The sequence below is a fragment of the Acomys russatus genome, chromosome 17 (assembly GCF_903995435.1).
Source record: "Acomys russatus chromosome 17, mAcoRus1.1, whole genome shotgun sequence".
NCBI lineage: Eukaryota > Metazoa > Chordata > Mammalia > Rodentia > Muridae > Acomys > Acomys russatus.
In genome coordinates, this window is record NC_067153.1 from 14,103,057 (window position 1) to 14,113,075 (window position 10,019).

The 10,019-nt window shown below is 36.8% G+C and overlaps 1 pseudogene; it reads right to left on the reverse strand.

Annotated features, from left to right (window-relative positions):
* LOC127201793 (proliferation-associated protein 2G4-like) overlaps positions 1–5,757 on the reverse strand; it is a 54,567-nt pseudogene extending 48,810 nt beyond the window's left edge.
* Positions 5,758–10,019: the final 4,262 nt, after the last annotated feature.

Here is a 10,019-nt window from a genome sequence, read left to right on the forward strand (position 1 = left end):
AAACCTGTATGTCCTATACACAATAAATTTATTTGGCATTCTTCTACCTCCACAGCCTCTTAAAACTTCAAGACCATTTTGGGATTAAGTGTTCAAACACTCAATTATCTATCTATCTATCTGTCTATCTATCTATCTATCATTTTTCTATCTATCTATACCTATCATATTTCAGTAATCTATGTATCATCATCTATCTTATGATATATAGATATTTTCAAATATACATTTATGTATGTATTTATAATATTTATTTTTCATCTATTGATATCTATCACCTGTCTGTCTATCTGTCTATCTATCTATCTATCTATCTATCTATCATCTAGTCATCTAGTCACCTCGCTACCACCTTTGATCTCTTCATCATATTAAACTCAGGTTTACAGTGATAAATCTCACTCTGATCTTGCATAGCAGAAGTTGATCTATCTTCACTTACTTAGTTTTAAACTATCCACTTCAACAATGAGAAAATTTGATTCCATACATTTGTAACTTTATTAGCTATTTGTTGATGTCTTGTTTTCCTGGGAGGAAGAGTTTCTAATGATGATACCATAGATAATGTTTATGCAAAGTTATTTTAGTCTTTATCTTGCACTTTACAGGGAAAAAAGAAAATATTTTCTAATGTTGCATAAAGCAGCCCCTTTGGGTTATGCTTCATTATGTGGACAGTATCCACTGGTGAGATGAGTTCATTTCTCCCAGATTTATGTTTTCTGTATTTCCAGAATAAAAGTGATTTTGATTTTAATTTACTTATAAAAATTAACTTTTATATTTGTTTGGGTATGGTATAACAGCCTCCAACATGGCCATAAATGACCCCTATTACTGTATTTTCCCCATAATTTCTCCTCCATCTGTGGGGGATAAAATGAACTTATTAACTCAATTGTAGTCAATGAAATTTCCAGTGGATGTAAGCATATAAGCAATGCCACTGGACTACATAATCAGACTCATGCTTCTATCAATGGCATAGCTAATCTCTCTCTCTCTCTCTCTCTCTCTCTCTCTCTCTCTCTCTCTCTCTCTCTCTCTCTCTCTCCCCCTCTCTCTATCTCTCTTTCCTTCTGTACTCCCAGTATATGTCAATATATTCCCCATCATCAGATATACTACATACTGGATAAATCCTGTTGATATACACCCACATCTCTCTTATGCTCTCTGAACATTATCTTTCCAATTACAACTCTAGATACATTCTGTGAAATGCAGAGACAAACGTAGATTTATACTTATTCTACAAAATACCTAAACGATACCCTTCCAATTTTTCAATCACAAAACAGAAAGAGAAGCTGACAGGTCATCAGAGATTGGTCTAGACAAGGCTCCTGATGTATATGTGTGTTATCTGTCAGACTTGACAGAAGTCTGGGTCACTAAAAGGCTTCTGATAGAAAAAAACTTCAGTGTCATTGAAAGCCTGAATTTCAATGTTTAATTAAGGCTATTTTATTAATTTTAGTTATACTTGTATGAATATAAGATGTATGAAATCTAATTTACAGTATTTGCAATTTGTAAAGCCAGAATTAACTCAAAATAGGAAGTTAGACTCAGTTATTAAAAACAAAGAAATCTTGAAATTTGAAGGCAAATGGACAGATCTAGAAATGATCATGCTGAGTGAGGTAACCCAGAGCCAGAAAGACACTCAGTTATATATTCACTTACAAGTGGATCTTAGCCACACAAGGCAGGATAACGACACTGCAATACACAGGCCTAAAGAAACTAAATAATAGAAGTACCCTAGGAAAAATATTTAATTCTCATTCAAAAGGACAAACATAAAAGTGACCAGAAGCAGTTGAGGAGAAGAAGTAGGACAGGAGCCTACCACAGAGATCCTCTGAAAGACTCCACCTGCAGGGGATCCGAGCTGATGTTGAGACTCACAGCTAAATTTTGGGGTGGAGCTCAGGGAGTCTTATGGAAGAGATGGGGAATACAAAGACCTGGCTTTGTCAGGAGTTCCACAAGGAGACCAATGGAGGAAACAAACCTGGGCCTAGGTTGGGGTGTGTGTGTTGCAGACTGGTGCATCTATCAAGGATTATGAATTGTGAGTACCTAGACCTTCTACTTTTATGTAGTACATAGGCATCACAGGCATACACATTTCCATGTAGGTGCCATAAATTGGGGAGCAGAGGCTACTTCTGTCATGGACTCTGCTTTTGGCCTCAATAGACATTGTACTAACATGTACAGCACACACACACACACACACACACACACACAAACACAAATTTAAAATAAGAGTTTAGGAGATATTAAAACATTGGCTCTGGAGATTGGCATAAAACTTTTAGGAGCTGTTAACTATGAGGATGCAAAGTCAGATAGGTTCTTAGTTCAAAGTTCAGTAAGAAATATGTAAGAAGAGACACACAAGAAAGACAAGGCAACCTCAACTTTCACGTCAAGTCATAATTGCATTGTGGGGAAATCCTTTCACTTTGTTCACCTGGTGGAAGGAAAGCAAACATATATTGTGAAGAAAAGGATCTATGCTTTCTGTGGTTCTCTATCACACTAGTTTGGCACATGACAAACTCCTATAGGACACATGATGGGACAAGAGCATGTGAATATTAAGGAGATAGAAAAATAATAAAACCAGCCTTATTAATAAGGAAAATATAAGTTCAAATGACAATGATGAGTTAAATAAAGATATAAGTAAAGAAGAAAGAAAAGCAAAAACTTCAGATTTCAATGAAAACTTATTTTAAAAGCAAATAGTCTAAGTCTGGAATTTACATAGCATAAAATAAAAATTTTATTGAAATAATTTATTGGGAGTTTTGGTGCATCAGAGATTGATATCAAATGCTTTGAAGAGAGTTTAAGACAAACTATGTTTTTAGAGACAAAAAGGAAAGAAAAAAAGAAATCACATCACTCAGTGATAGAACCTCATCAAACACAAATAATGTGGCTTATTGGCCCTACAGATGGACAGATTGAATCCACATTTGATGATAAAGTAGCTGGAGCTGTTCAAGCCCAACCAAAGAATCAACTTGAACATGCAAGAGGTCCAGCAGTCTCATGAAAGGCCAGTAGGACACATCTTCCTTTTTTTCCTTCGGGTCTCTTTGATGTGAGAATGCAGAATTTCCATGTGACTCACAGCATGGTCTAGTATGCAAGCTGAAAATTCAGAGGATGTCTGGATACCCAGAGAAAACAATAATGGGAGATGTTTTTAATCTCTCTGACCTACAACAGAGCTGATGGAAACTATGAAATCAAATGTTACCTTCAGTTTTTAAAAACAAAAACTGTAGAAAGGCATAAGACCCATACTGCTTTTATTTCAATTACCAGAATTAGATAAAAGGGGACTGTATGGATGTAGCTGCCTTCTGCATCTTAAATAGTTGCTATCATTTTGTTTTTATTATTTATTTTGAGAATAGTTATATTTTAATCAAAGAATTAAACCATATTTCAAAGGACACATCTTTAGATCTTTGCATATTCAGTCAAGCAGACGTCTAGTGACATTGAATCTGCCGCAAAGTCCATCCCAATAGAAAGAAAGAGATAAAAATTTATTATTTCTTTTTTAACTCCTCATTTTATTATTAAATTTCTTTCTCTGCTGAAAGTAATCTTCAATGGCTAGGAAGCCTGGTGTCCCAACACCAGAGTCAGCTAGAGCTGGTGTTGTTGTTGTTGTTGTTGTTGTTGGGAGGAGTGGTGGGGTGGAGGAACTAGAATGAGCAGAGAAGACGATGCTCTGCTGGTGGTCTTGGGTGGAGAACACCAATAGTACTTCACAGAACCTGGGGCTCAACGAGAAGGTGATGAGGCTGTAATGGCAAGCTGGGGATATGGGACCCACCTCCATCCCCAGCTTCACGGGCATGAGCAGAACTGTAAATCTACTTTGGGGAACTCACCCTCCTTTTCATGGAGAACATTAACTGGCTGGTAGTAACTCATATTTGGCAAACTCTACCACATCCACATGAGCCTTCTCCTCTTCAAATATTCTTAAAGTAAACGGCACTGCATGGCATCAAAATGCTGTTCCACATCACTGAAAAGGGCTCACGAATGTTTTTCCAGGCCATATTGTTTAGAGGGTCTCATCTGTAAGTGGTGGTTCTGTGTCCTATGTCTTCGGCCTTCCCTTCTCCTGAGCATAAACTTCATATACCTCAAATTCTGTCTTTTTGTGGTCCCTCTTCTGCTGGCCTATAGGATTCTGGGTAATGTTTTCCCTCCATTGGTCACAGGCTGCTTCACCGGGTGTGCCAGCATACCTTCTTTTGGTGTGCAATTAATTAAATGAGCGAGCAACTTTGTTCCAGGCGTCTGTCATTTGTGTGTTCTCACTTTCAAGTTTGACAAGTCTTAAGGTAGCTCCGGCACAAGAGTGAGCTGCCTTAATGACATCTGCTTTCTGCCCTGCGGTGTGGAGAGCCTGCGTTACACCAATTACAGAAGTGTGAGCCGCAATGAAGCTATCCACATGGACCCCAAGGTCAAGTATTACCAAGTCATCTTTCTTGAGTATGTAGTCCTGGTCACTCTTCAAAGGGGGAAACATGACAGGCACAAATATTTACTGAAATGCTGCTGGGAAAAGCAATTCCTTTCATTATTTCCTTTTCTTTCTTGAAGATTTTTCTGGTATCTTCCATAAGCATGGCAACACCACTCTCAAACAGGCTCAGTACTGACACACCGAAGCTAGATGCTTTCACCAAAAATTGAAGTACCTAGACGGTGATGTCACCTCCCATCTGTACTTGGTCATGACTAGGCCCTCAGCAAGTTTGTTCCTGCTGTGTGTCTTCCCATGACATCTTCATATCACCACTACTGAAGCTCCATTTTCTCTGAGCTGAGGTCTCTGTCTCCCTTCCCAGCCACAAGCTATAGCCAAAGTCTTTCTGATCCATGAGGGAAGTCATTTATAATATTTTGAAGAAACAAAAACTGTGAAACTTTCAGCTCAGACAGTGATTTTAATTCTCCATGTGATGTTCATTTCCCAGGAACTGATTGGAGAACAACTGCGTAGGAAGTGATAATATTCTCTCCTACTATTTAAAAATTCTTCCAGTTTTATGTAGCTTTAGAGATAAGAGAAGTTTATACAAAAATATTTTTACTACAAATTACTTTTTCTTTATTTATCATGATTTATTAAATATTCTTTAAATCTGAGATTAGCTTTCATGGTAATAAGTGGGAATAATAAAAGAAAATTATATTGGGAAATGTTCCACCAAAGTTACCTCTACCCATCCCCAATACAAATTGGAAGTAACCAACTAACAACTGATTTGACGTAGGCCTACTCCAAAAGATGGAACCTATACATGTTACCACTTGGGTGACCAAGTGTCTGAGACTAGATAACCAGACATTATGTAGAGAATGAGAGACTTTGGAACACTCACCCTTAAATGGGATAAGTTTATTAAATTCCTCTACTCAGAACTCAGGGGACCTCAAGGAAGAAGAGACAGAAAGAGTGTAAGACCCAGATGGTATGGACAACATCAACAAAACACGACAAAAACAACAACAAAGACAAGGTTCTCTTAATCAATATAAACAAAGCTAATATGAACTCTCAGAGACTGATGCAGAATGCAAAGGGTGCGCATGGGTCTGGACCAGGTCAACTCTGTTTATAGTGTAGCTTCCAGTTTAGTGAACTTACGGGATTTCTAGGTGTACAAATGTGTGGGGTATCTGATTCTTGTGCATTCTCCTAGGTTATTTTCTTTCTTTTGGTTTATCCTGTTCAACTTCAATGTTACAGTTTTTGTTCTGTGTCATTATATTATATTTTGTTGCAGATTTTATTTTTAGAAAATGGATGCACAAATGAATTAATGAATGAAAACCTAGCAACTAAGGTGAAGGTTAACTAATGAACTTTCACTTATATCTGTTAAGAGGAGGTAAAAATCAATTTTCTCCAGTACAATGACACTTCTCAAGGCTATCATTCATGTTCATGAGTAGTTTTACCAACATATAATGAATTCCACAGTTTGTTGTTCTTTGTTGTGCATTTTGTTAGGGGTGTGTGTGTGTGTGTGTGTGTGTGTGTGTGTGTGTGTGTGTGTGCCTACTTGTGTGCACGTGCACAGGAGCTCATGCTTTTATTTGGTTACACTTTGTTGTCTTTTTTTTTTCTTTTTGGGTGTGGTGTTATTTTGTTTTCTTGTTTGAGGGGAGTTGTTATGTTGAGGTTGTGCTTTTTATTTTTCAAAAAGAATTTAAAGTTGTATGAGTAGAGGGGAAGGTGGTCTAGAAAATTTTGGGGGAAAGAAAGAACATGATCCAATATATTTATTAAAATAGGTTTAAATAATAAAACAAAACATATAATTTAAAAATGAAATAAATTAACATCTTATTTTAGTAATTTATCTCTGAATGGGCCCCTTAATATTATTAAATTATGGCCAGTCTCTCACACTTTTTAAAGGAGTAATTTACTTCAAATAAGTAGAAATTTACTTTCAAACTCCAGTGACCCAAATGATTTTTATGCCCCAAATTAACCCTGATATTACACAATGAATGACAGTTATCTATGTTTGTATTTTTTCTTGTTTTTGTTTTTTAAGGAAAATTCTTGGTATTTGTTTTAAAAGAGGAATAATTGATATTCTAAAGTTGAACAATAATTTTAATGTTGCTCATGTTTATGTGAAGAAAGAGAAAGTTTGTATTTGATTTTTATTTTCACATTTTTCCTTAATTAGAACTAGATGAAGCAATTATGAAGTGTAAAGTGATTTTACTTTTGTATGTTTCTTTCCTTAGTATCTTAACTTCTGAAGTGTTTGTAACTTCCTATTATGAGCCATAATCAATGTCAAGTACTTTGACAGAGGGATAGAAGCCGAGGACTGGACAGCAGACTACTGGCATGTAGGATGTGAGCAGAGATCTTACAGCAGATGTGTTTTTGGGCTTCTTAGGTCATCACAATTCTCATCAATTTATGTTTATTCTTATGCTTGAACTACATACCACATTGTTTACCATGTCTAATTATATTTGCTCAGACTTGTGGCTCAGATAAAAGAAAAATGGGAAAAGAGTAATGAACTCTCAGAATCTCTACCAGTCAAATGATAATGTCAAAGACCATGGAGAACATAGACTTCAGATAGTTAAGCTTTTTGATCATGTAGTTTGCTTAGTGGGCAAATCTTAGGGAATTGGAATGAGGTTTAAACATTGTATTTGCAAGAACAAAAATAGATTAGTTCAACAAAAGGAGAGTGATTGCAGTTTTGTTTTAACCCTCCCCTTCAAAAAGACCCCTATAAGCAAATCAATACTTTCAGTTCATCTGAGACCTCTGATTCTGTATGAGGCCCCTGCAGTTTAATGATTACTTCCTTGGCCCAAAGTCTTAAACCAGCAGTTTGAGAAGCTGAAATAGTACAAATTCATGTCATCCTTCATCCCTTCCTGGCTTGCTACTCTACATTTACGTTCATAAGTTTAGTGGATAAGTTAAAAAGTCAAGAGAAAGATGACTTGATACCATGGTTGCCCTGAAGAAGCAGATCCCAACCTACTCTAAAATTCTGCATTTGGGCAAATGTGTCAGCTTTCTGAAGATCCACAGACATTTCATTTCTACTAAACAAGGTATGGACACAAAATGTGAGCCACAAAACACATGTATTTTCTGCCCCCATTGAATCCATGGTCAAAGTGTTTTATCTTATATCTCATGCAAGAAGCATCACATTCATCGATTTACACAGTTTCATATTTCATCCACATATTCATAGACTATGATTTCTTCCTAATGAACAGGATTTAAAATATGTTGTAAAAGGAAAACAAGGCTTGATAACTAGGGGGAAAACTAACCACATCAACAGCTCTCATGTGTCAGTTTTTAATAAGCCTGAATTATGATGAAGTTATAATTTTGACATAAAATATTATGCAGAGCTGCAAGGAACAACTGTGAGGTGTGCTTATTGAATTAGACAGTATAAATGATGTGCACACATGATAAAAGCACACTTGTTTTCCTGTTCCAATAAACTATGTTTACCCTCTGCTATCATTTAAAATATTAGTATGCCATCCTATCAACCTACAGATTAAAATCTCAAAAGGAGATTTGCAAATAATTATATGAGAGTTGCTGTCAACATAACAAAGAGTTTTGGGCTGTTACATTTGTAGACTTTAGTTCAAATATCATCCTACCAGCTTGAAAGAAGTTATATCCATCTTCTACCATTTACTTAAATTTCCTCAAATATAAATTAAAGAAAACAATTCTCCTTGGAATTGTTTATCTTGATTGTCAGGTAGATGGTATAGTGGTTTCAATAGCAATGGCCCCTATAGATTCAGTTGTTTGAATGCTGGACCCATAAGAAATGGCATTATTAGGACTTGTGGCCCTGTTAGAGGAAGTATTTCACTATGGCGGTGGGCTTTGAAGTCTCATATGCTCAAGGTTGGCCTAGTATGACAGTCTCCTTCTACCGCTTGTGGGTCAAGGTACAGAACAATCAACTCCTTCTCGAGAAGCATGTATCTCCTGGAGCTATATCGAGGAACACCGTATCTTCCACCACGACAATAATGGAATAAACTGTAAGCCAAGCCCAATTCCAGGTTTTTCCTTCTAAGAGCTGTTGTGTGTCTCTTCACAGCAATAAAACCCTAACTAAGAAAGATGGGATATAGGACAACTTAAGATGGAAACCTTTAGGTGTCAGTTGGGACATTCCTGGAGACATTTAACTAAGGTGGAAAGGCCCATCCTAAATGAGGATGATGCTACATCATGGTCTTGGTTGTAGGAATGAGTAAAATGAAGCACTTCCTGAAGGCTGATACCATATAACCATCTGACACCTGCCTTCATGCCTTTGCTGTGGTTCTTTAGTTCACACTTGAAGGCTGGAGATACAGGGGTCTGTTGCCAACAGAAACAACTGGGTGGACACACTCACCAAAAAGAGTGAAGGCAGGATACAAAACAGCACTGTGTTTCCATCTACAAGTTGCTGCTCACTCCAGGGAAGGGCTTCTCTGCTCACTTAATCTGTCCTGGAAGTGAGCTCAATTACATGGCCAGAGATGTGTTTCTTAATTTATCCAATTGCAATCAAGTTGAAAATAAAGACCAGCCATCACGCTTTCTGTGTCACCAGCCTATAAGAGCTTATTCTGTCAGCTCTGGAGAAGCTGACCCCAACAGTGATCTGGTTGCTCTGTTTATATTGGATAGATGCAGCTAAAGCCCAGCATGAGAAGACGTCTGGCCTCTATAGGGGCAGGAGAAAAGTGAAATCAATTTCCAACTAGAAGTTTTTTGAAATCCTTAAGTAGGTTTGTCATTTTTTTAAAGAAGGTTTGATGAGTTTATAAGAAGCACAAAGCAAGGTAAAATATTGAGCAGATAACCTAGTCATCAAATTATTTGGGGAAAGTGCTCTACTTCTGGGAAAGTCTTTTCTATTTTTCAAGCAGTATTTGTATTTCTGGTGCCCTAATAGATGTAAGAATGTGGAACAGGTAAACTTTTCTTTTGAGATTGAATGTCTGTGTGCAGCACTATTTTATTATACATGGTGCCACTTGCAGGTAAATTGAACATTAGACTTCAGTCATTCATGTTGTATGTGACATTACCTTATTCAGTTGAGAATTCTTGTGTATGTGTATGTACACATATGAGTCTGTACATGTATGTGTTTATGTGTGTGAATGAACATATACCAGGAGCTGATATTGGCAACAACCACTCATTTGTAAACAAAGATATTAGCCTTGAAGATACTTAAGTATTTGTGTGGAGAGATACACAGTAGACATAACAACTAACAATTTCTTAATGTATATGAAGATATAAATTAAGGTCATTCAGGACAAGGGGAAAGAAGCTGCTACTTGAGGCACAGGCACACTTCTTGGAAGGGGTGATATTTGAACTGGGAACTGAACAATAAGAAGCAGGCAGATGTTTT